The 26,767-nt window shown below is 37.3% G+C and overlaps 1 protein-coding gene across 2 annotated transcripts in view; it reads left to right on the plus strand.

Annotated features, from left to right (window-relative positions):
* Nucleotides 1-10,142: 10,142 nt before the first annotated feature.
* bcl9l (bcl9 like) overlaps nt 10,143-26,767 on the plus strand; it is a 38,609-nt gene continuing 21,984 nt past the window's right edge. The window contains exon 1 of one of the 2 annotated variants that reach the window (XM_024277225.2): nt 10,143-10,283. The gene's annotated coding sequence lies outside the window, so the exon portion shown is untranslated. Of the gene's footprint in view, nt 10,284-10,304; nt 10,745-26,767 lie in introns of those variants that run through there. The other variant, XM_024277223.2, reaches the window with a different exon arrangement.

The raw sequence follows: 26,767 nt of genomic DNA on the forward strand, positions 1-26,767 counted from the left end.
CACACCTCCAGCCCCCACAATGCTTTGCAGGGTCAGGCTGCAGCTCCGATACTGTAGAACCTCACCTCATGTGCCCCCCCCAAATGGTTGCAGGTAGGGGTGTAGGACTCCTTTAGATATTTTATTTGGCGATACTTGTATAGATTTAAAATGTTGACAAGACAATATTTAACTAAAAAAGTTGTCTTACCTGCGATAACGCTAGTATCAATGCTTTTTGCTGAAAGTGGTTGCTGAAGATGCTGAAACTTTTTGCTGAAAAAGGTGACGCCATTTAATTTAACTGCTCAAGGGATTCGCAAAAACAGCAAAAGCTATTTGCAAAATGTAAAATGTGTTAAAAGACTGGAAATGTTGTTAATGAAAGTGCTAAAATTGACCTAAATTTCTGAAAAATTTGTAATAAATTGGTTATAAAATCCTAATACATGTCAATTTTGCAAAAATATTTAGTGTGTTACTATAGTTAAACTCCAAATTAGCCAAAAAAAACCTCAGCAGATGCTAAATTAGATTAAAAAGGCTAGCTTGTTTCTCAAATACTAGCTAAACTCCAAATTAGCCTAAACTTCCTTGGTAAACTCAAAAGTGTTAGCATGTTGCTAAAATAGAAGCTAAACTCCAAAATAGCCTAAACTTCCTCAATAAAGTAAATTACTCAAAAACGTTAGCATGTTGCTAAAATAGAAACTAAACTCAAAATTAGCCTATAAAAACCCCAGTAGTTAACAAATTAGCCAAAAACGTTAGCATGTTGCTAAAGTAGAAGCTAAACTCCAAAATAGCCTAAACTTTCGCAGTAAATTACTCAAAAACGTTAGCATGTTGCTAAAATAGAAACTAAACTCCAAATTAGCCTATAAAAACCCCAGTAGTTAACAAATTAGCCAAAAACGTTAGCATGTTGCTAAAATAGAAGCTAAACTCCAAAATAGCCTAAACTTTTGCAGTAAATTACTCAAGAACGTTAGCATGTTGCTAAAATAGAAGCTAAACTCCAAATTAGCTAATGTAAACCTAAGCAGATAACAAATGAGCTAAAATGTTAGCATGTTGAAAATTACTGCAAAAGATTAAAACATAATCAATGACCACTTGTTGCTAATCTACCTACAATTTTGAAATGGGGCATATTTTGAGCTAAGCTAGCAGGAGACAAATGGATGATGGGAAGTAGATGTAGGTTTACTTTCTAACAAACTCCTGCCGCTCTGCAGAAACGATGCCCAAGAAAACATCACTTTTTTTTTAATTAGGTAAAAAAACAACATAATTGTGGACACTGGGACACTGGGAATGCTTTGCAAATGCCTCTTTTAACGATTTTTTCTCTCAGATGTATCTGTTTAATAACTCCTGTAAAATATCTGATTCTTTAAATCCTTTTATTCTGTCATTGTACAGCACTTGGGGTCTGTATGGAAAATTTAAGTGTATTTTATGTTCAAGAGTAATTACAGTATAATGTGGATTAAGATGTATATATATATATATATATATATATATATATATATATATATATATAGGAATGTATCTTCTTTCACTTCTTAACTTTTTATTTTTCCAATCAAGTCATGACTAGTCATCCAAACCTTAATATATATCTATGTATGGATTAATATATTTCTTTATTTGTCTTCTTTAAAACATTTTTTTTGATTGGTTGAAAGAGACCAATTATAAACCCAAATTAAAGCATGCAAACCTGTGCATATATATATATATATATATATATATATATATATATATATATATATATAATTTACAGTTTTGTTTAAGAAATGCCTTATTTCTTGAAAAAAAAAAGTGTATTTTCCACAGAGAATGAATCGAAATTGTTTATCACTTTCGCAGGTTAGAAAGTGAACTGGAACTCTGGTTACAGAAATTTGTGGTCATAAGGGATGTTAGTGATAGAACTTGAGGGGAGGGGGGCATTACTTACTGTTAAATGTGCAGCAAGGACAGTTCAAAGTACCCACGCCCCATTGTGAAATAAATCTAAATACAGAATTAAAAAACAAATTTTACAGTAAACAAACCCCAAACTACGAACCCCCCACCACCGTGCTTTATCATTGTTTTTGTCACTGTTGTCAAAAATGTTATTTTCACAATTGTTGTGTTTTCCTCATTCATTTTATTTACAATATAGTAATTGCAGATGTTTGTTTGTTATATGTTTGTTTTTATTATTTAAAAAAAAAATTCGTTTCCTTTTAGGTTTGATGTTCTAGCCTTAATTGAAGCTGTAGCTGTAATAAATCAACACTGAAGTCACTGAGGTCATCAGAGGAACTTTACTGCCATCTGCTGTCTGTCTGAATCCAGTTTTTAAAAGTTTGCTTCCTATTTTCTCTCTCAGGTCCACAGCGTCACTGAAGCCTTTTGTAATTTATGACACTCTCTATTCATTTACTACTTTTATTGAGGATTTTATTTAAATACATTGTTTATTATTGAAGAATATTTAAGTCAGGGAGACAACAAAGATTGTAACACAAACATTAAGATCTGATAACCTTAGTTTCCCTCAGTTAGATAACATCCAGGAGAACAAATTATGAATGTTTTATAGATGGAGGGCAGAAGGTCATAAAAGTGCTCTTAACCCGCATCTGGGTTTTCAAAATAAAATTGACAGCAGTAAAAAAAAATAAATAAATAAAATAATAAAATTTATAAATAATTTGAGAGAAAAACATTAGAATTTTAAAAAAAAAAATGACAACAAAAACAGTAAAATTTGACCCTGTGGGTTCTCCAGGGTTAAGGCCTTGTGGTTCTCCATTGATCTAAAAGTTCCTCAGTCTTTCCTAAACAGTTTAAAGTTCATCAGACCACTGGAAGGTGGCACCATTCTTAGACGTGATCAGCTTCAGTGAAATTTGCTGCAGAAACACAAAAGTTGCAAAATAAACTCATGTCTGACACGTTTGACTCAAAGCGCACAATACTGACCTCTAGTGGAGATCCGCTGCTACAGCAGCCTTCAAAATGCATGGGTTTTTTAACCCTTTTGACTGTGACGTCAGACAAAATGGCGATCTCACCTCCGCTACTGTGTAAAGTGACTTCCGGTTTATGGGTTTAGACCGCAAAGTTTACAGCTGAACGCTGCTTAACACCAGGTTTACGCAAATAATAAACGGTAACTTTACCAAATGTAACGGCAAATTTAAAACATTTATTTTATAAATGTCCTAATAGTATTTATATTTCCTCTCTTAGATCATTCAAGAATCAAAATACAAATTTGAATAATCCTCCAATATTTTAGGTTCTATTGAAAACATCGACCTTTCATTTTATCAGATATTATTCTAACGGGTTCTATTATTCGTAAGTATTTTAAGAGCAATCGAGCACAAAAGCTGAAGGAAATTTATGTTGGCCACACATGCACGTCGGCGAATGTCTGCAGACATTTATGTCGCCTCCAAGGCTAAATTTAGTCGTTATTTTAAGAGTTATTTGTTGTTTTAGGGTTGTACAGCAAATATTTTAAGTGCGGCTATTAAACAATATATTTTAAACTTTCAAAATAAAAGCGGGCAGGAAAATAGTTCAGTACGTGAAGTGCGAACGGTCACATCCTTAAAGGGGCCCTACCATGAAAATTCTACTTTTTGAGGTTTTAAGTGCATTATACTCCTCACTATAAAGAACCCCAAAGCGGCATTTTGATCCATTCATGCATTTAAGAGTAATCCTCCAAAAACCTGCACAGTCTGCAGCAGCAGACATACCCTTGAAAACGAGCAGTTGGAAACGTGCTGACATAAGATCGGAAGATCTCCCTCCAGGAAGAACCTGAGCTGCAAGCTCCACCCCCAGACTACAACAAACACACCCACTTTCTCCCTGGAGCATACGGTCCAAAAGAATAAGTAATTTGTTTCTTAGTGTTCCAAAGGTAATATACGATCATATATATGGATATAGTTTACTCTGAAAGGTTTAAGACAGGAGCCGGCAACCTTTAGCAGTAAGAGAGCCATTGGACTCATTTTCTACTGTTCAAAACCTAGAAGGAGCCACATAGATTTACAGATTTGCATTCATTTCCTTCTCTCTCTCTCTTTTTTTTTTAATATATATGAATTATATCTATTTTTGGTACCCACAGAAGCAAAAATAAGAAAAGATGTGTTTTGGGGTTTTTATTATACATTTTTATCTTTTACCTTAGTAGATGCCAAATTAGCCAAAAAGCTAGCTTGTTGCTTAATTACTAGCTAAACTCCAAAATAGTCTAAAACTCCTCAGTAAACTAAATTATTAAAAAACGTTAGCATATTGCTAAAATATATTAGCTAAACCTCAAATAAGCATAAAAACCTAGCACCCAAAAAAGTTAGCTCGTTGTTTAAATACTAGATCAACTCAAAAATCGCCTAAAATTTCTCAGTAAATAAAATTATTCAAAAATTGCTAAAATAGAAACTAAACTCCAAATTAGCTTATTAAAAATCCCGGTAGATAACAAGTTACCCAAAAACGTTAGCATGTTGCTAAAATAGAAGCTAAACTCCAAATTAGCCTATAAATACCCCAGTAGTTAACAAATTAGCCAAAAACGTTAGCATGTTGCTAAAATAGAAGCTAAACTCTAAATTAGCCTATAAAAAACTCAGTAGATGACAAATTAGCCAAAAATGTTAGCGTGTTGCTAAAATAGAAGCTAAACTCTAAATTAGCCTATAAATACCCCAGTAGTTAACAAATTAGCCAAAAACGTTAGCATGTTGCTAAAATAGAAGCTAAACTCCAAATTAGCCTGTAAAAAACTCAGTTGATGACAAATTAGCCAAAAATGTTAACATGTTGCTAAAATAGAAGCTAATCTCTAAATTAGCCTATAAATACCCCATTAGTTAACAAATTAGCCAAAAACGTTAGCATGTTGCTAAAATAGAAGCTAAACTCTAAATTAGCCTGCACTAAACGGTGGATATGATGTCATTGATTTTACGAAATGAAAATCGAATCTAAACGAACATTTCACGACGTTTATTTGTGACTCCACTGTGTTCTGATGATGAAAATGTGGATGGTTTATTCGAAAATACGTTTAAACACATTTTTTGCTGAATTTGTTTGACTGCAATGCATTGTGTTCTATAGTGGCTAATCTAGGTAGCATCGATCTTCGCTAGTTTTTCGTTTTTTAAGACTTCTGGGAAATTAAAAGTGCACTCGATTTTGGTATTTTAGGTTCAAACGGCTCTAGAAAATGATGAACGATCCTACATAGTGAGTAGGAATTCGGATATAGCCACTGTTTACACGCTCTCCTGCTAGCTTACAGCCCCTCATGCCCCCAACGTAACATTAGCGGTTCAACATTCCAGCTCAGACGAGGAAAACGAAGATGGATCTATTTGTCTACAAGTGGATGCAGGGAGCTTGTGGTTCAAACAGTATTACTTTGTCTGCTCCTGATTCACAACAATTTGAATAAAGAAACACTCTAGTTGACTAATATATGTCCTCCATCATCAGAACGTGCTAAAATAACAAGTTAAAACACTATTTTCACTAGAGTGGGTCTTTAAATCAAGTTAAACTGCATTTTCTTTTTTCATTTTATGATTTTCTGATGGAGTTCTTGTTTCTTTCTGTAGGAATTTCCGTCTGTCAGTCAGATTGGGAACATTTCCCTCCATCTGTGGAGAACAATTCTCAAAAAAAATCTCAAGGTTTTTCCATTCGTCTCCTCTCAAGAAAGAGGATGCAATGACTTTTAAACAAAAGAGACACTTCTGAACAGCTTGAATGACTGAAATCAGTTTTTATTTGCTAGTTTCTGAGACGAATCAAAAATGTTCTTTTCTATGAATATATGTCGTGTTATTTTTTAGAAATCGCTGCATAAAATGTTTCCCTGAAGGGAGAAACTGCTATTTAGGTAGAAATTTAGCTTGAAAATCTGTTTGCACAAACATGTGGAAGGTGTGAACTGGGCACGTGCCGCGCTCACGTGTTCTCTTTGTCCACTTTGAAAGCAGAGATTTTCGGCGAGGGACTTGACTTCCCACACCGCCGCAGACAATGACAGGGCTCCAGCTTGTCACCACGGAAACCATTAGTTTCTTGGCAACATTCATATCGTCTCCGGCCGAGTCTCACTTATTAAAATGACTGAAACGGGAATGCCACCAGCAAAAAAAAAAAAAGATCTTTTTCCTCCAGGATTCTCCACCTGCTGTCAGGCCGAGCTGCACTTTAAAAATCATCTTCCTGCAGCAGTTAAGACACAATTTAATTGCAATTTGCCGACTCAGACTGGCCTCCCGAGCTAATGCATTTTTAATAAGTCATTTGTTAGTAACTGCAGTCTGAGGAGATGCGGATGGGCCCTCCCGTCTGGAAGTCTGTTCAAAGATTTGCCCGACATCCCTGGTCTTTGTTTTCCTTTGCAGCGATGCATGTTACAGAAACACACCTCCCCGCTCATTTCTCTCTGTAGAGCCATCACATTTCCTGAGGGTAAACCAATTTACATTCTTGTTTTGCTCTTCAGAACTGCCAGTTTCCATGACAACATAGTTTCACTTTCTCATCCTCTCTGCGCCTCAGTCCTCTCCTCTCATTTCCCACTGCGCCTTTTCTTGTGTTCTCTTGACCTTCCGTCAGTGTTTCATTTCTTTTTCTTCTTTATCCTCGCCGTCCAAAAATCCTCCTCCTCTCCCTTTCATTTCCTGGCATAATTGAGCTCATTTCTCTGCCTGGTACATAACAGCGTGAGGCGCGTCTCGAGGGTGGGCGGAATTCAGAGCATCTTCTGGCATTTTCATCACAATACACAAAGGCGGCACGCTCCGCCCGCGACTGTTGGTGTTCACGCTCCTCTGGCAGGTTGTTTTCTGGCGGGAAATGAACTGAATCGATGGCGTTTCCGAGTTGATTTTGTCTTCTTTTTTTTCCTTTTTTCATATGCTGTAAAATAAAATATTTACTCACAAAAGTTTGAGCAAAGATTCCAAAAAACAAAAGGAAGATTGCTTTTTTAATTGCAAGTAAAAAGCGTTACGTTTATTTGTGTCCTTGAGGCAAATTTTGGACCAATTTATGTCAGTTTGTTGTAATTAAATGTATTTTTTAACTTAAAATCAGATCGAAACAATATTTCCTGCTGCAACCACATACCACCATCCTCCCACCACCGTGCTTCACTATGTAAATTATTATTATCATTATTTTTTATCATGAAAAAGTGAATAAAAAAGGAGGAAATTAACTTAAATCTTGTTTTATTTTGACAAAAAAAAAACATTAAAAGTATATGTAATAAAGGATCAATTAGTGACTTAATTTTCCTCAAGGGGTTTAAGAATGTAATTAAAAACTGAAATAATATGAGATGTCGTGTGTTTTGATGCAGCTCATTCCAAATATGTCAAATTATCTTTTATTTAATATAATTGGATTTAGTTTGTCTTTAATTTATTCATAGGATTTATGGTTAAGAGTATTTATAGTGGAATTGTTTACATGTGTAGTGGATCTAAACATATGGATATGCATTTATTTATTTATACATTAACAAACATTATTAATGTGTTTTAGGGTGTTAGTAAGACATTTATTAGCACAATAAGCCAAATAAGGTTTATTAACATACTTAAAGATTCAATAACGTCTAAAGTGAGTCTACAAATGTCACATTAATAAACTGCTTACAAGCTCAACAAATGTATTAACTTTATTTATCATTATATTGAATGTTTTTCAGCATCTCATCTAAAGTTTTACCTTATTATTTTACAATCAAATAATGACTAAAATAATGAGTAAATATGTTATACATATATACCTTTGAACAGAAGCGTATTTCTCTCGTCTTCTGTTGTACTTTCAAAACACACGCGAGACGTGACAACATTTAAGAGTTTATGGGGATTTCTCTTCTGCATAAACAGGTTGTGGGATTTCTACAATAATGTTGCGTATAATTTCCAGAGTAAAATAACATCATATTTCAATCTTGCACATGTTGGAAGTTTTATTTTGAAAAATAAAAGCAACATTTGTCTGGGTTTTAAGGTTTTTGGCACATAAAAGAACCTTTTAGATTGTGTTTTAATATATATGGTAGATAAATTTGTACATTTTGTAAAAAAGAAAATGAAAACATGGAACATTTGTTTTTCCTTCATCCCCAAATATAAATATTTTAAATAATTGCTACATAATTGTGTAAAAAACATTTTTATTAAACATCATCATATTAGAAAACAAAACTTCAAACTATTTCTAGAATCAGTAAAACTCCTCATGGAGCCAAAAGTCAAAACAATATATGACAATATATAACTTTCAATGTTTTGGTTTTCTGTCTTTTTTTCTTTTCTCTTTGGGAACCTTTGATCATTGAGTACAGTGTATGATTTATTTTTTCTTGTAGTTTTGTGAGATTTCATTCAATTTTAACTTCCTTTAAATCACTTTTCAAACTGTGAATACTGTTGTTCAACATTTTACTTCTGTTTATTTTATCTTTCTAGTTTAAAATGAACTTTTAAATAAAAAAAACATGTCTACAATAGTTTGAAGATTTCCCTTCAGTTCCTATAAAATGTGTACATTATTTTTGCATTTCTTCTCATTTTTATCTCATTTATTGGTTTTGTTTTTGTTCTGCGTTTGTTCTCTCCGTTTGTAATCATTCAGATTTTTTTGGAACTGATGATGTCAAACCATGTTTTGTAATCGCCTAATTGCATATGTTTAATTGTTCAATAAATAAATAACACATTTTATGCCAAATCAGAGGTCTTCGACCTGCGGCTCCAGATCCACATGTGACTCTTTTATCTCTCCATAGTGGCTCTCTGGCCAAACATAAAATAAGTCGTGGAGCTGCTGACCGTCGGAGTCAGAAGTCTCCCAGCTAACGGCTGCCGAACCAAAACTACGTAAAGAAAACAAATAAACAAAGATTGCAAACTAAGACTACCAAACCCCAAACTAAAATAACAAAACCCAGCAGTGTAAGACTGCTGACGACATAGAGGGGAAATAGAAGAAAAATAAATAAATAAAAGGAAAATAAAATATTTTTTTTTAAAGTAAGAATTACTTAATTAACATTTATTTAATTTAGATTAGTTACATTTATAAATTGATGTCTGAGGTGTACATAGACATTAAACATGTAGGTTTTTACATCCCTGTTGACCTGAAGACGTCTTGTTTGCTCAACTCTACCTCCAGAATGAACAGATTTTATATGTAAAACAAAACTTTGGTAAAAAGTTTGATTAAAACCACATATTATTTTATGCTGCACAACATTGGTTACTAGCTGACCAGAGCTGCACTGAGATGATCCTGTTTGGCACAGAGCATCTTTTATTTTGAAAATAAGTTTTTTTTAAATCACATTTTGAGAGATTCTAGGTTCTTTTATTATTTTTGCTTTTATTCGTGCCCAAAATAGACATAATTCATATTTGTTCTTTAAAAATAAATGCAATGCAAATCCAAATTTCCTAAAGGCTAAAGTAAGACTATGCGGCTCCTTCGAGGTTTTGATCAGTAGAAAACAAGTCCAAATGGCTCTTTTACTGTGAAAGGTTGCCGACCACTGGGCTAAACCAAACAACAAACAAACAACTAAGTGATCAAAAAATATAAAACCCATTTTGGGCTAAAGCAGGCGAACAAAAAAGCTAATAATGAACAAACTAAAATAATTAATAATACATGTTGGGCTAAACTGACTGGAAAAAAAGCAAATAAGTAACAAACCAACTAAGTGAATAATTGAATAAATTATACATTTTTGGCTAAACCAAACAAATTAATGAACTAATGAACAAGCAACTGAATAAATAAATAATACATTTTGGGCTAAATCAACCAACAACTAAATGGATGAATAAATATATACATAAACAAACAAATATTTTTGGCACAAATTTGAGCCTTAATAAAAAAAGAAGTCAAAATTGGTATTTTATTTTTGTTAGATGAATTTTTTAAATAACAAAGTGGACTAATTCATCTCCATTTTACTATGTTTATTTATGGGGATAAAAATGTTGGCGCCAAATGTTTTTGTTTTCTTAAAATGTTTGCTGATCTTTTCAAAATAAAGGTCTTTATGTCCTTTTAAAGCCTTTCTTGCTGCCCGGGCCACTAGGGGGCGCATTGACCTGAGGAGAACAGGTCTGGCGGAGCAACAACTGGAAGCATGAAGTGTCTGAACTGCCCCGACTGATCTGCTGCTGCAGCGCTGCTGCATTTGAGTCTTTTACTGCGAAGTCCAGTCAAATGTAGGTCAAACGGGCCGACCGTCTTCCGTCAAAGGTGTGGTGCGTTTAGGTGCCCGTGGTTAATTGCGCTGTCACGTGTGAATCATTTGAATATTGATGGCGCAGAAGCGTGTCAAACAGACGCATCCGTGCGGTGACATACGGATGCCCGTGTGGCCACACTGATTATTGTCAGATATGGACGCGCACAGAAACGCAGCCTGAACCGTGGGAGTCATGAACCGCTGCGAGGTGACGCGTCCTCTGATTTCAACCGAAACTTCCACCTAGACATGCCGATGTCGCTCCTCGCCGCCTGAGCCCCGGTCCGACCACCACATCCCGCTATCGACGACGAGATCTGGAGCCTCTTGCGCAGTGAGACCGCGGCGGGAGCGAGCGGTGGCGGCGGCTGCGGCCACTCCGGGGAATGTCGGCTGGCTGTCAGTCCTGACATCGGCCTCTTCTGATCTCCATATGGGGTAAAGTACACCGCATTTCCCGACACTGACACCGCCGACGCCGCCACGTTTCGCGGCCGCCTTTCGGCCTAACTTTTTGTGCTTTTACCAGAAGTCAGCGCGACGATAACAAAGTTCAAATCCCGGCACGAGCGGGTAGCTTAGCGGCGGATTAGCATGCTAAGTTAGCCCGCGGAGCGGGGCTGGCAGCCCCAGCAGGGGTTCACGGCGGGGGCAGGAGCGCTGACGGCCCCCCAGCAGGACCACGGGGCTCCCGCATCCGTGCGTGTTCATAGACAAATATTAATCTAAATATATACTTATATAAAAAAAATAAATTAGCTCGTAAGCTAGCTAAAGTGGCTGCATTTGAATGTCTTTGTGCTGATGTTTGTCACTGCAGGCACGCGGAGCCTCAAAATCACACCCCGTATATTAAAACTGCCACTCACATAATGATAACAGCATTAATTAGATTTATTAGACGTCACAATATGATGTAAAATCGAGTGTTTTTACTCAATTTCTTCATAAATGAGTGCGCGCGTGCGTCCAGTAAAGTTGTGGCCCCCCGTGGTGACCCAGCCTGACCAGCCTGTTGAATGTGCTGCTCCTAAACAGGTTTGCTCCAACACCTACAACTTTGCTCTGCCGCCGCCGCGTGCCTGCGCGCGCGCGCCAGCTAGCGCGCGGCACACAACCGCGTGTGTATCTGGATATTCGGGTGGACTAAATATAGCATCTTAACAGAGTTTGCAACTTGATCCGAATTGTCTTCCGCAGCTCTTTCCACTGGAGGTGAAGCGTCTCTGGGCTCCCAGCATCCTTCTTTTCAGGAAATGAGGTTTTGTCCTCGCGCTTACAGTTTCTGGGACGTCACAGAGGCATTTATTTAAGCCTGTTTTGGTTTTGCCTGCTCATTTGAATGTGCTTTGTCTGCACATGAAGAGTGTATGGAATGCAACAAAGGGCAAAATTCAATAACTTAAAAAAACATCCATAAATGTTTCCCTGTAAAGAAAAATACCCATTTGTTAGATTTGTTTTCCTTTTCCATTATTATACTATCATTATTATTGTCATAAAAATCAACAAACTGGTAATGAGGCACAACCTGAAGGCCTCCAAAATGAAAATAAATAAAAAAAATCTGGCAATAAACAAGAAACATCATTAAAGCAATAACAAATAAAATATTTAAAAGATGAATTTTAAGAGTAACAGTAATTACAAGTATATCAAAAGTATTTGATTTGTTAATTAAACATTTTGTTGACAAATAAACAAATTTTAAGGTGATTGACTGTATAATAGAACTGGACTGTGTGACTCCTCCCCCTTCGAGGAAACAGGAAGTGCCTGCTGGCTCCAACCTTAGACTTCTATAGAGAAATAAACAGCTATTACTCAGATATTATATTTGTCAGCATATCAATTTTTGCTCTGATTCCTTATGTTCTTGAAAATTCTTAGTTTTTAAAAGAAATATTTGTTCTTTATCACAAGTTATTCAAGTTATAAACTGACCAACAATGCTGCCACAAACGATTATTATAATAGTCCACTAATCACCGATTATTTATTCCGATTAGTCGACTAATTGAATCATGCGCAAAGAGGATGTAAAACACACATCTTGATCATCATTAGCTTTAAATTAACTAAAAACTAGATGTATAGAATAACCTAGATAACACTAGTATGAATACTGTAAGCTGAATTTGGCCGCTGAAGTGACAATAGCTGAAGGTGCCGAAATTGATAACTGAATTCACTGAAGCTGAAGGCTGAAAACGAATGCCAATTTAACCTAAAAAACCGAAAAAGGCCTAAGTTAGCCAAAATAGCTAGCATGCAGCTAAAATATTAGCTATACTCCAAATTAGCCCAAAAAGCTGAAAATGTCCTAAATTAGCCAAAATAGCTAGCATGTAGCTGAAATATTAGCTAAACTTCAAATTAGCCTAAAAAGCTGAAAATGTCCTAAATTAGCCAAAATAGCTAGCATGTAGCTGAAATATTAGCTAAACTCCAAATTAGCCCAAAAAGCTGAAAAAAATCCTAAATTAGCCAAAACTGCTAGCATGAAATATTAGCTAAACTGCTTTTACCGTTTACTAGTGCTCGTCCGCCACCTACAAGAAGATACAGACTCAGAGCGCCAAGTCACAGGGGTGCAAATCCCGAAAATCTTGTTCTAAGCTTTTAGTTTTCACAGCTCTCTTCTTATAATTGACGTCTTGGAGTCACATGAATCCGACCAGACACAAATGACGATTATTTATTTCTCCTTCGTGCTCATTTTTACATTGTCTGGCATTTCCATGTTTTGAGGCGAACACTACCCACACTATCAAATCGGAGTCTGTGATTGGTCACAGTTCCGTTTTAGTGGGAAAAGTTCACTTTTGGCGCCCAGTCAAGGAATTCCCAACTTATACGTAGAGCTTATAACCGGACTTTGAATCTTGTGTAGCGGTGCACAATCACAAGCTCTCCAGACGCAGAAGCCAGAATTCTCGTCTATGTTGAACACGAGTCAACGCAGCCGCTGTGGAAACACCTTCAGACCGACAACGACCAATCACTGTCGTCTGGCTCCAGCATGGCTATATCTGTGTCATAGAAAAATGGCGGCAGAATTGGCTTCATTTCACTGGAGCTGGCAGTAAGGCATTTTCTATAGATGATGTCATACTCGCCTTGTCCAGTTCTTTTGTACAGTCAATGGTGACTGCTAAGAAAACTGATCTCACTGGTTTAAAAAAAAAAAAGAAACGTGAAAGAAGCTCAAGAATAAGTCTGCACAAGAACCTAATAATGTAAAAAAAATTACTGACCGCAACGAAAAATGATAAAAAATGTCAAAGTTGTACCGTGAATTTTACGAAATTAAATAAGACTTTACAGAAGTGTAAAAAGATGACAAAATGTTTACAAAGACAAATCTACTATAAAATGGATGAAAATTAGGGGTGGAATTAAAAAAAAACCACACACACAAATACATTAAAAAATAGGAAAAATAAGGTTCAATTAGTCATATTTTACAAAATATTTTGCTAATCAAAATAATTTTAATATTTTGACTAAAATCCTTTTTATTTTTTCATATTTAGAGGATTTTTTTTATTGCAGTTCTGTTTGTTTTTTCTAACATAATTTCCACTAAAAATACTTTTTTTTTGACAGTTTTAAAAACGATACATTTTAAGTTAACAAAGTTAAAACTTAATGTGAAAAGCATGGATTTCTACTAAAAAAATTAGCTAAAATGTTTTTTTCTTCCTGGAAAAATGTTTGAAAACCAAATCAAGAATCAAAATGACATTTATTTAAAGATTTGATTTTTATTTGTTTGAACCCAGTGCTCCGTTTTTCCTCTAGACATAAAGTTTCGTATCAATGTTTGTAGACAAAAATACGTTTTTTTTTTTTTCTCTCGTCTTCAAGCGTTTGTTCTTGACCTTGTTGGAAAGAGTTATGGGAAGACTTGAAGCCGGCATTCTTAAATCACATTCCTGGAAAATCGGGTTAACTGTTTGACTCCAGGAAGACGTTTCTGGTTTATTTTATGATAAATGTGTGGTTTGTTTGTGGAAAAAGTAAAGTTTAACTTTGTTACAAGGAAAAAAAAAATCTCCAGACTTTGGGATTTTTATGGAATCTGGTGTGTTTTGGAGACCCTCTTCCTCCTCCGTCAAACCTTCATCTCCAGTTGAGTGGGTTTGGTGGCACCTTCATGTCCTCCCAAAGCTCCCACAGATTTGCGGCGCTGCGTACAAAGTGCTTCTTATCGGCTCAGGTGATCTGAGAGCTTTGGGGTGAGTTACAGGGAGCACGGCAAAGGTGAGCCATGAAAGAATAATGTGACATTGAGAGCGTTTCCTAACGACGGAGCGCTCGGAGACGGCTGAATGGAAGCGCCAAGGCCTCGCCGGCCTTCTTGGTGACGTTCCGTTGAACATCATGACCTCGGCGCTGGTTGGTTTCTGCTGGCTTATCTTTGGTTTGCTTTGCATAAGCGAGAGTGACGTCGATGCGTTGCGTCACACCAGGTGCGTTCAGGCCTGAGCGTTCCAGCCGGACAGGTGAGAACGCGTCAGGGAAGCAGGAAATCAACAGCTTGTTTTTTGGAAAACGATCCCGAAAAAGATCAGATGTTCACATTTGTCTTCTTATTGAGTCAATCCAGACCTATAAAAGACATCCACGTCTCATTTCACTTTTAGATAAAAGAAAATCAAATCTTAGGTTTTTAATTCCTGATAATTGACTAAAAACTTTAGATATATTGGATTGATGAATGACTAATCCAGATTCAGTTTGCTTGAAGACGCCGAGTCACTGATGGAGTTCTGGTCCGTCGCCAGTTCAAATGAGCGCCGCTCAGCAGAGCGCCGGCGGTGCGTCGTAAACCGCGGGTGTGGTCTCCGTCTGATTGGTCCTCTTTAGCAGATGATGTAATCTTTCTCTTTGCTGTCATTGGCTAGACGGCGCTGGTTTTGTCACCTGATCGCCTACACATCAATAAAGACGGCTGCGTGGGAATCTTACTCAAAAACACAATCAGTAATTGATGGTTGTATATTGTGTAAACTGTTAGGAAAAAAAACACAAACAAAAAATGTTTTTTTTTAAATATTTTATTGGCATAAAACTGATTCAAAATGAGCAACTATTAAAAATATTGTTTAAAAATGTCCAATTGTCTCGATTTTTGATGGTTTTGATGGATAGCATCCTTCATCTCAAACTGTAAAAATTCCCTTGAATTCTGATCTCAAAGCTCTTGTGAATCAGGTTTGAAAGCTAATCTAAACTCCAGTGTGAAAGCTCACTTTAAACAGGTGTGAAAGCTCACGTAAACGGGTATGAAAGGTCTTCTGAATCCGATGCAAAAGCGTATGTAAAACAGGTGTGGAATGTCTTTGGTGTAAAAGCTCTTGTGAATCAGGTTTGAAAGCCAATCTCAACTCCTGTGTGAAAGCTCACGTAAACGACTTTGAAGTGTCACCTAAACTTTGGTGTGAAAGGTCACCTAAAATCTCCTACGAAAGCTAACTTGAATCAGATGTGAAAGCTCATGTGAATCTGGTTTGAAACGTCACGAGAATCAGAAGGGAAAGCTTATTTAAAACAGGTGTGGAATCTCTCTTAAACTTTGGTGTGAAAGCTTGTGAATCAGGTGTGAAACCTAATCTTAAGTACTGTGTGAAAACTCGCATAAAACTGAAGTTTGGTGTGAAAGCTCATGTGAACTCCAGTGTAGAAGCAAATATAAATCATGTCTGAAAGCTAACCTATACTTAGGTGTGAAAGCTAATGTGAATCCAGTGTGAAAGCTCAAAAATCTGGTGTGAAAGGTCTCTTCAACTTTGGTGTGAAAGCTCACGTGAATCAGGCGTGAAAGCTAATTTAAGCTTCAGTGTGAAAGCTCATCTTAATTTTGGTGTGAAAGATCACCTGATGTGAATCGGGTGTGAAAGCTAATCTTAACTTCAGTGTGAAAGCTAACCTACATTTTTGTGTGAACGCTCACCTAATGTGAATCTGGTGTGAAAGTTCATGTGAATTAGTTGGGAAAGCTTATGTAAAACACGTGTGGAAGGTCTACTCAACTTTGGTGTGAAAGTTCACGTGGATAAGGAGTGAAGCCTGAATTGGATCAGGTGTGAGAGCTAATCTAAACTCTAGTGTGAATGTTCATGTAAATCCGGTGTAAGAGGTCACCTATAATTCAGTATGAAAGCTAATCTAAACTCTGAAAGCCCATGTGAACTGGTGTGAACGAGCAAACGCAGGTCCAGATGTGTAATAGTGCCGTTGTGTTTGTGTGCAGGTGAACATTGTGTTATTCTGTGGACCAGAGAGCAGAACTGAACCAAAAAAAGATAAAACAGCCAAACAAACCAGTTTGAGTTAAGAAGTCTGATGACTGAGTCATCAATGTCATGCGAAGATTTTCTTTTAAAATAATGAAAAAAAAAAATCCAATCAGTTCTTGATCGTTTCTAATCCCTGGAGTTGATGGGAAACTGTTGTGATATCAAACTGAGAATCCAAATCAAAGCCACTGACAGTGAGAATGGAATATCCACCTTAAAGGTATTTTATGGTGCTTAAATTTAACCCGAAACGCCAAAAACAATCCGATCTTCCGCCCTGACGTCCGTCCGTCCGTCTGTGAGAACTCTTTAAATTGAATTCAGTCGCTCTGAATTAGAGCTTGCACAGAGGTTTCTTGGAAAATGCTGAGTGAATTCTGGACACCGAATGCCGTCAGCCTGTGGCTCTTCTTTTTCCGTCTGCTCCTGCGCCTTCCACGCCTGCCTTCTGTCCACAGCCAGGCGGCAGTTCAGCCGCTCTCCTCGCTGCCGTTGGCCTTCTTCCCGGAAAGAGCTGGAAAGGAGACAACCCTTGACCCTGCATAGAACATAAACCCAGCACTCGCCTGTGCTTGAGTTGAGAGAAACCAAACATGATTTTTAAATTCTCTGAGCGTCTTGTTAGCGTCGGTCCGACACAAATCATGATCCAAACTTCAGCTACTGTTTCAGCTGCGTCTCTTTTTCTGGATTTACGACTTCTTTGGTTAAAAGCCAAACTCCTGTACTTGGAGATACTTTTGTTTGTGTACGCTCCGTCATCATAGCAACCCATCTTCACTTTCCTGCCATCACCTGTCCCACAATGCACCACTGGATCTTTCATTCTTTTCTCCCAAGTGCAGGCTGATGATTCCCGCTGATGTGAACCACGATCTAAAAACCGTGATCATCTTTAGACAACTTTCAGAGCTGCTTACTGAGCAGCTTCCGGACTGAACCGTGGAAACGGCCCGACTCATCCTGTGAAGGTTGGAGCTGTGCGCTCAGGCCAACATCCGATCGGTCGGTGACCTCTGCAGGAATCTGATACCGAACGTTGATTGGATCAACCCTGGATGCAGTCCTATTAATAGACCAATCAATATTCTTCAACGGCGTTATCGCTCCAACATTATAAAGCCATTAATATCTAGTATCTCCTGGAGTCATCAAATCATCCCAATCTCACTCTCTGTTGTGACTGGAACACATATTAAACTCTTCCTTCTCTTCCAAAGTGTCATTAAAGCTGCAGTTTTTGCCAATATTTATTCAAAAAACTGTAACTTTATTCATAACGTTGGCTGAATATGAGAACTCATCCTGCTGTTCCAAACAGGAAGTCCCATTGGCTCCAAGAAGCTAAAATCCCCTAGACTTCTATAGAGAAATAAACAGCTATTATTCTGTCATTCTATTGGTCAGAATAACCCTCATCACCATATTTTTTTTTTCTATTTTTTTTCTTTATCTCAAGTTATAAATTGGCCAATCAGATGAGTCAACAGTATTTGGTCGAACGTTTGAAACAGATTTTGTGTAGTTAGTCAAGTGGTGTAGACTTTCCACAAGCTCACTTATTATTGGTGAGAGTGGTTGCCATAGAAACTGCAGGCTTCTGGCCCCAACATGGCACATCCGTATCACGAAAAAATGGCGACTCAATTGACTTAATTTCATCGGAGCAGGAAGTAAACAGTTTTCTGTGGGTGACGTCACACTCACTCGGTCCAGTACTCATGTACAGTAGGACTGCCATGATTAGTCGACTAACCGACTAATAAAATAGTCGACGACTAATTTTATAGTCGATTAGTCGTTACTTTATATTATATGGAGTCGGAGTGTTGTTAAGTTGAAAGCTATAATGGCATTAGGCTAGCTTTATGGACTATTTTGGCATTTATTACGTTTTTGTACGCAATTTTGGAGTTTAGCTAATATTTCAGCTACATGCTAACTATTTTGGCTAATTTTTAGGCTTTTTTGTTTACTACGCTAATTTGGAGTTTAGCAAATATGTCAGCTACATGCTAGCTGTTTTGGCTAATTTAAGATTTTTTTTAAGGATATATTGGAGTTTAGCTAATATTTCAGCTGCATGCTATCTGTTTTGGCTAACAGACTTCTTTTCAGTTTTTTTAGGCTAATTTGGCATTTAACTAATATTTAAGCTAGCTATCACCTTCAGCGTTTTTAGCTATCAATTTCTGCATTTTCAGCTATCACACTAGCATCTGCCCTTGCCATATTCAGCTTACAGCATTCAAGCTAGCATTATTGCAGGTGATGCTATATATCTAGTTTTTAGTTTAAAGCTAATGATGGATGAGATTTGTGCTTTACATCCACTTTGTGTATGACCGAATTAGTCGACTAATTGGAAAAAAATAATCAGCGATTAGTTGACTATTAAAGTAATTGTTTGTGGCAGCACTAGTGTATAGTCAATGGTTGGAGCCCAAAAAACCCTTCACACTATACAAAAATAGTACACAAACATCCTTTTTGCAACTTGCAATTCGCAGTTCCAAAAATGTAACAAACTCTGTTTGAATTTTACCTTTTTATCATTTCATGACTTACAGAGTGCAACAAAATGAAAGAGTTTCAGCTTGAAAAATACAACTTTTTTTGAGAAAATAAAGATTCTATTCAATTTGACCTGGGTTGCATGGTATTGTCGTGGTTAATGGTGGTTCGAGTCCTGGCTGGGACCTTCCTGTGTGGAGCTTGCATGTTCCATCTCTGGATGTGTGGATTTTCTCCGGGCATTCTGGTGTCCTCCCACAGTCTAAAAATGTGTTTTTTTAATTGATTAATTGGTGTCTCTAAATTATCCCTATCTGTGTATGTGATTGTGTGGCTACTGACTGGCCATCTGTTCAGGAAGTACCCCGCATACAGTAGCTGGGATAGGCTCCAGCAACCCTGTGACTGAAAAAAGGACACAAGTTAAGCCTTTGAACCCAGGTCTCCCTGGTAAAATAAAGGTTAAATAAAATAAATAATAAAATGGATGGATGAAAGGCTGAGTTTGAATTCATAAATACTCAGTTGGATTTTAAATCTCACGTTCATCAATCACTCCTTCAAAGAGACAAAGTGGGTTTGGATGGATGGGTTGGTTCACCATTCAGTTTGATGGCATTCAACACAATTTAATATCAATTTGTCTCCAAAGTTTTCAAGCGAAAAAACATTTTTTAAAATATTTTTTTCATTTAAGACTAGCTAAAAGGTGTATTTTTTGCTTAAAGTAATGCAAAAAACTACTTTTGTGAAGAATTTTACTAATGAATGTTAATTTTTAAAGGAAAGATCAAGCCCTAAGTTTAGGAAAAAGTTGATGCAAATTTGTAGTTTGGTTTTTGCTAAATCTTCTATAGCTTCTAGTTTTTATGCCTGAAAGTAAACAAATCCTGAGGCAGTAGTAGCGGTCTTCACAGGAGTGTTTTGTTCATTCTACTGTTGTTTGTGGAAAAATGGTGGATAAAGAGTGAAGTTTGTGAGACGTGTGGAAATCTTCTCAGCCCACAGACGATAAGCTCCAGTGGAAAGTTTGCTGCAGGAGTGAGAGGACAAGAACAGGGATCGAAATCTTCCTGACGGTGTTTGTTTCCGGAAGGACGTTTCCATTCCTCCCGTCTTGAGTTTCGCCTCTTCCGTCCTTCCTTTCCGCCGTTTAAACTTGAAATGCCGCAGCCTATATTTTGACCCAGATTTGTGCGGCTCGTCCGGAGAAGTCCTTCCCGGTGAGGGTTGATTTGGTTAGCAGTCACACATGCTGCGTTAGCCGTGGCCTTGTCCTGAACGGGGGCACAAAGTGACATAGCACATTTAACTCATTTCTCTTATCTCCGCCGCATTCTGACTGGCGCCAAGTGCAAACGCCGTTTTGTTGGCGAGCTCTGAGCGCGTGCAGCTGGAAGTGCTTCTGCGTCCCATCATTCATTCATCAGGACGTCTGAGCGCTTTGTGGATCCATCGTCTGCGTCTCAGACTCCCTTTTTTTCCCCCTTTTTCTCCGACTCTATAAATAACAGCTCTGTGACCCACTGGAACTAAATCAGAGCTCGAGTTGTTGCACGCGCCCCCTGCGCTCAGATACTCATGCAGTCCATAGTCCAACCTTAGTTTTTATATCATTCATCAAACTGTAGCTTTGAGCTGTTTGTGTCATTGCAGGAATGCATGCGTTAAATCCAATTATCACAACCTTAAAAGACCCGGCGCTCCATGCAGAAAAGATCATGTGATTCGATTCCACTGATTGGTTTAAAGCAGAAATCAGACATAATTCAATTCCTTAATTGAATTCATTCAGAAGTTAACAATTGTTTAATTCATCACTTTTAGAAACCAGTTGAACAACAAAAGATCAACAAGAAAATAAGTTTTTAGGTTGTAATGCTGCCAGAAAAACATGATCTGTTTATCCATGTTTACATTGTAGTGACGTAGGTCAGCCATGTTTTGTGCAAAGTGATCCGATTGTGGCCCTAGAGTAAAAGCTCGGTGAATAATAGTTGGGGTAAAGTTGAATTTATATTGATTTAATATTCCAATCTGCCTGAAGAGGCTAAAATGTATTCTAAGGTTGTATTCAGACTGAAAGAGTCCATTGGTCCGGATGGAGTCCGCTTCATTCGGTCCGGATGGAGTCCGCTTCATTTGGTCCGGATAGTCCTGAACCTAATGTTTGGTCTGTATTCAGACTGAAAGAGTCCATTGGTCCAGATGGGGTCCCCTTGATTTGGTCCGGATAGTCCTGAACCTAATGTTTGGTCTGTATTCAGACTGAAAGAGTCCATTGGTCCGGATGGAGTCCGCTTCATTTGGTCCGGATAGTCCTGAACCTCTTGTTTGGTCTGTATTCAGATTGCCGTCAACCTGGCATTTCTGTTTACAGCTAAAGCTTGTAAACAAAACCATGTGACCAAACATCTCTTCAGTCATTGGTCAGGCAATACAAGGGCGGGGCTCCTTGAATTAGGGCAATCCTTGTTCAAACTTGATATTTCTCTCCCAATTTTGAACATCTATCAACGTCAGGTTAAACACTTTTTACTTCTGCTTCGGTACGGTGGAGGCGTGCTGCAAGGTGGTTACTAACGACGACGGCTATGAGGCTACGCTGATTAGTAAACCTGCACAATGAATCACAAGTCTATCACCACGGCGATATCAGGCTTTGCCATACACATATTGCTAAATACAGAGCAAAATGCAATTTTAAATGGTTGCTTTTAAAATTTTACACACGTGCTAAAACGATAAAATATTTAACAATTCACATGGACCCTTTTTTGCAGTTGACCAATCAGATATCTTCTATGTGAGAAGGGATCTCTCCACCTCCTACGTCAGGGGTCAGCAACCTTTAACCGTAAAAGAGCCATTTGGTCTCGTTTTCTACTGATCAAAACCTAAAAGGAGCCGTATCTTTAGCTTTTGCCTTTAGTAGATTTAAATTAGCTAAAAATCTAGCGCGTTACTTAATTATTAGCTGAACTCCAAATTAGCATAAAATTCCTCAGTAATTTATCAACCAAAAATGTTAGCATGTTGCTAAAAGAAAAGCTAAGCTCCAAATTAGCATTAAATATTCCAGTAGACAACAAATTAGCCAAAAATGTTAGCATATATTAGCTAAATTCCAAATTGGCATAAAAAACTAATTAGAGGCCAAATTACCCAAAAACTTCTCGACTTCTCCTACTCTACATCCCATAATGCCCGGCTGCGGTAGCCGTTTTGTTCCAAGCTCAGACTAAGGAACCTCAAAGAGAACTAGAGCTCAGTCTGATCAGAAATGAACCAAGACCACCTCAAAAGATGGGTCAGAACGGTATATTTATTATAAATAAATGGGTTCAAATGTGTAAACTCGAAATTTAATTGAATCAAATTTCAGTTCGATTTGAAGTAATTCTAATGAAAATAATGCTAATTTAAGAAAAAGAAATCATCATGGTATTTGCTCACGTTTGAGTCTTTTGGTATTTGCTGGTTTAATTTAACTTCTTGTGTTGCAACTGAAAAAAAAAAAAAACAATAACCGCAAAGTCAAACTCATTTGAAATGTTCTTAATCTAATTTTGCTGTTGAAGAATGTGTGTTTGATCTGGTTGCGGCTCTCAGACGGACTCCTGGAGTCTTTTATCTTCATGGTGTCTCCGCTTTGACAGTGCTTGCTTCTGGTTGTGGATGCAGACACTTCTCCAAACTGACAGTTCAGATGGTTCAATCATTTTTAGAAGATGTAAAAACAAAAAACCATTCAGGGTAAATGCAGATTCTAGCCAGACCAGCCCAGTTTGATCTTTGTAACCACAACAGCAGCAATCCACTCAACAACAAAAACAGTTTTTGTCCTCATTAAAGATTCATTAGTCTCTCGTATTTTGTTTTCATTTTCAAAATGTTCATTTTCTGTTAATGAGAAGCTTAAAGAGCACGTGTTTGTTTGAAGGCGTTTAAAAGAATGTAACAGGAAGCTGAAGAGGTTGCTAAAAATAAACAAAGGACTAAGAAGTATGTAACCTGCAGACACAAAGAATGAAAGCGATAGTACATGAAGCTGGACCTCTTTAAGGAGACAAATAAGTAATTATTTTTTTGACTTTGCTGGTTCTAAACTTTTAAAGTTTTGATGTTGCTCCTTGGATTTTCTCACAAAATGTTGATGTTTTTTCAACTATTTTTTTAACTCTTTTTTTGTGTTTGCACCAAGACTCCTTCGGTCCTGATTAAAGCCAGTCAGGAAGTATTACCTGTTGTAGTTCCACAAATGACCACTAGAGACTGTGTTCATTTCATGTTTACCCCAATTGCCATCCACTGTTACAACTTTACATTAAAAAAACATATTTACAGTCTAGTTTAAAACTATTTTGGCCATTATTGATTTATTTATTTTTTTAAAGTTTTTTTTATTCTTTTTTTTTAGCTCAAATTGGAGATGACCACAGAGATTATCTGTCCAGTATCTAAGTTGATGATTTACATCATTTTTGGAGTTTATACGTCCCCTTTTTTTTTCTTCTACTTTCACAAAAATTATTTGGATTTTAGAAAAAGTAAAAAAAAACATTAAACTTCCTTTAAATCTCAAAAATGGTCTTATTGCTCATCTTATGCTTAAACAGCAATTCTGACAAAAAAAAAAATCCTTTCAAAATTTCCTCTGGTTTGATACCAAAGTCGATTTTTCCAAACTTCTTTCAGTTTTTCTGGAACCATTTGGTGATTAAACCCCAATCCAACCCCACTCACCAGTGTCCCTCTTTTAGAATCTTTTGTTGTGGACTTGAACCCACAACAGTCTTCAGGTAGACGCTCTACCACTAAGCCACTCGAGTGTTATGTCATTGGTGGAACACGCCTGATCCAGGTAGTCGGCAGGTGAGGTGGAGAAATCTGAAAACTTCATAAAACACGTTTTCCTTGATGGTTTTGGACTAAAAGTTATTTTTTTAATTGTTAAAAAATAGAAAAACTTAATTTGGCTTCTGAATTCTTCACTTCTTAATCTGAACAATATTTATAATTGCATGTGGAAGTCCCTGAACGTCCAGCTTCTCAATTTACACCAAAAGAATCGGCGCCTCGTCATGAGTAAACTTCTTTAATTCTGATAATACCTAACTCTTGTAATTATAAAGCAAGAGAAGTCCAAATGTTGATTTGTTTGATAATAATATTGACATTAAATTAAAGGTTTATAATTTAGTAACTAGATAAAAAGGTGAAAAAAGCGTATCTGGGAAAGCTGCCAGCTTTATCAGCAGAATGTTTTCTGAATAATTGATGGAAAATCTGTCATCTAAAAACTACAGGAATATTTTCTTTCACTTGGTGTAAAGAACCTGGAAATGCAACAATCCTGCAGTTGGTCCACTTAAATGCAAGAAAAAACAAAATAAATCAACATTTTTTAAAAATAATGATTCAACAAGTATGATTATGGTTGTTTTTAAAATAGTCAGTCTGCAAGTTGTTCAACTTGAGAAGAGTTTGGTTTGTAATGTTCATCAAAATGCTTCAACTGTGAGAAACAGAATGTTCGAAAAGATCCAGGAACTTAGAATTTATTTGTACCAAAGTGTAGAAAACAAGTATTAGGTTAGTAACAAAAGTTCATCTCAGCACTTTGAGATGTAATCCTGGTTTCAGTGACACGGGTCAAATGTTTCCTGTTGGTTGGTATTCTCTGTAGCTGCTATTTTGGTCCATTCTTCCATGCAGATCTTCTCGAGGGCTGTGATGTTTTAGAGCTGTTGCTGGACAACAGACCATCAACTCCACTATTGGATTGAGGTCCAGATACAGTTCTGTTCTCCCAGATGGAAGAATGTTTTTGCCCAAGCTCACATCATACGGATCAGTGGTCCTGTCCCCAAACCATGATGATTCCACCTCCATGCTTTGCTGTGGCTGTAGTGTCTGCATTCTTTCTCCTATAAACACGGCGAGTGGTTTTGATGCCAGAGAGTTCCTTTTTGGTTTCATCTGACCTCTTGACCTTTCCCTCAGTCCTCCTGTGGATCATCCAGATATTCTCTGGAAAACTTCAAACGGGCTTGAACATGTTCTGGTTTAAGCAGGCAGACTTATGGAGCTCTGCAGAGTTTGACCCCATGAAGATGTCATGTGTTACTATAGTAACCGTTGTTACTGCGGCCCCAGCTCTCCTCAGGTCATTGACCAGTTCACTAGTGTCGTTCTGAGCTGCTTCCTCCAGGTGGATGAAGATGGTCGCTGATCTTGGACTTATTTCATTTTTAAATAATTGCCCAGTTCTTCTTTTTCAAGCTGCTGTTTATTGTAGATTGGGTCATCCTAGTCTGATTCAGATCTACAATCTTGTCCTTGGTGTCCCTTGACAGCTCTTTGGTCTTGGTAGAGAGGTTGCAGTCTGACTACAGGTGTCCTTTATGCAGATGAGCAGTTCTAACAGGTCCCATTGATACAGTTAACCAGTGGAGGATAGAACAGAATTCCTGCTTTTTTTATTGGTCCAAATACTTATTTTCTGCACAATTATATAAATAAATTCTTTAAAAATCAAAGAATGGGATTTCCTTGATTCTATTTTTGATGTTGTCTCTCACAGTTGAACTGTTTGGTCTGTGAAGCTCTTCATAGAAACAGATTTTTTTTTTTTTTAAGAATCTGTGACCTTTTGCATCACTATAATCCAGATTAACCGAAGTATGAAGTCTGTACTTTGAATCTGCTTATTTCATGTCAAATCTTACGGTTTTTCAGGGGTAAAGGACACTGATCTATAAAAAAATCTTGTACGCTTGTGTCTCAGACGGATGTCAGACCACAGAAAACGGCGTCAGTCGGCGAGAAAAGCTGGACTGAATGAGCTCAAACCCTCTTTGGCAGACGATGAGATGGGTGGAAAAATGAGTGTCTCCCTGAAGGGATATTAACTTTGATTTTACAACCCTGATGTTATTGTAAATTAATTGCACATCAGTCGAACTGATTGGATTTAATGCATCACTGAAATGTCACCACAATTAAGCACCAATTATTCCTGGAGCCTGCCCATTAAATCCACTCGTGTGCTGAGGTCAGGACGGGATGAAAGCAGATGGCACCAATTAAGTTTAGTGTTGCTACTCCAGGTGTGACTGATCAGCTGATGGGTTTTTATCGGTGGAAATTAGAGCTGGTGGCAGGACGGGCGACACGCACCTGTAACGAATATGAAAGCATTTTTCTACCCATGAGAGAAACGCCCCGTAATCAAGCAGCAATGTAAACTCTAATAACATCAAAGAGGTTGTTTTAAACCCATTGACTGTATTTGGGAACTGGACTGAGGGACTCCTCCTACCCAATCACTGTCTAAACGGGGAGTACCTATTGGCTCCAAGAGGCCAAAATCCCAAAGACTACTAAAGAGAAATAAACTGATATTACTAGTGCTACCACGATTACTTTATTAGTCGACTAATCACCGATTATTTTTTTCTGATTAGTCGATTAATCGTGCGCTAAGTGGATGTAAAACACATCTTAACCATCATTAGCTTTAAACTCACTAAAAACTAGATATATTCACACTGGCAATCCCTGCGCTAATGCTAGTGTGAATGCTGTAAGCTGAATTTGGCTGCTGAAGATGCTAGTGACGATAGCTGATGGCGAAATT

This window comes from Oryzias melastigma, linkage group LG13, assembly GCF_002922805.2.
Source record: "Oryzias melastigma strain HK-1 linkage group LG13, ASM292280v2, whole genome shotgun sequence".
NCBI classification, from domain to species: domain Eukaryota; kingdom Metazoa; phylum Chordata; class Actinopteri; order Beloniformes; family Adrianichthyidae; genus Oryzias; species Oryzias melastigma.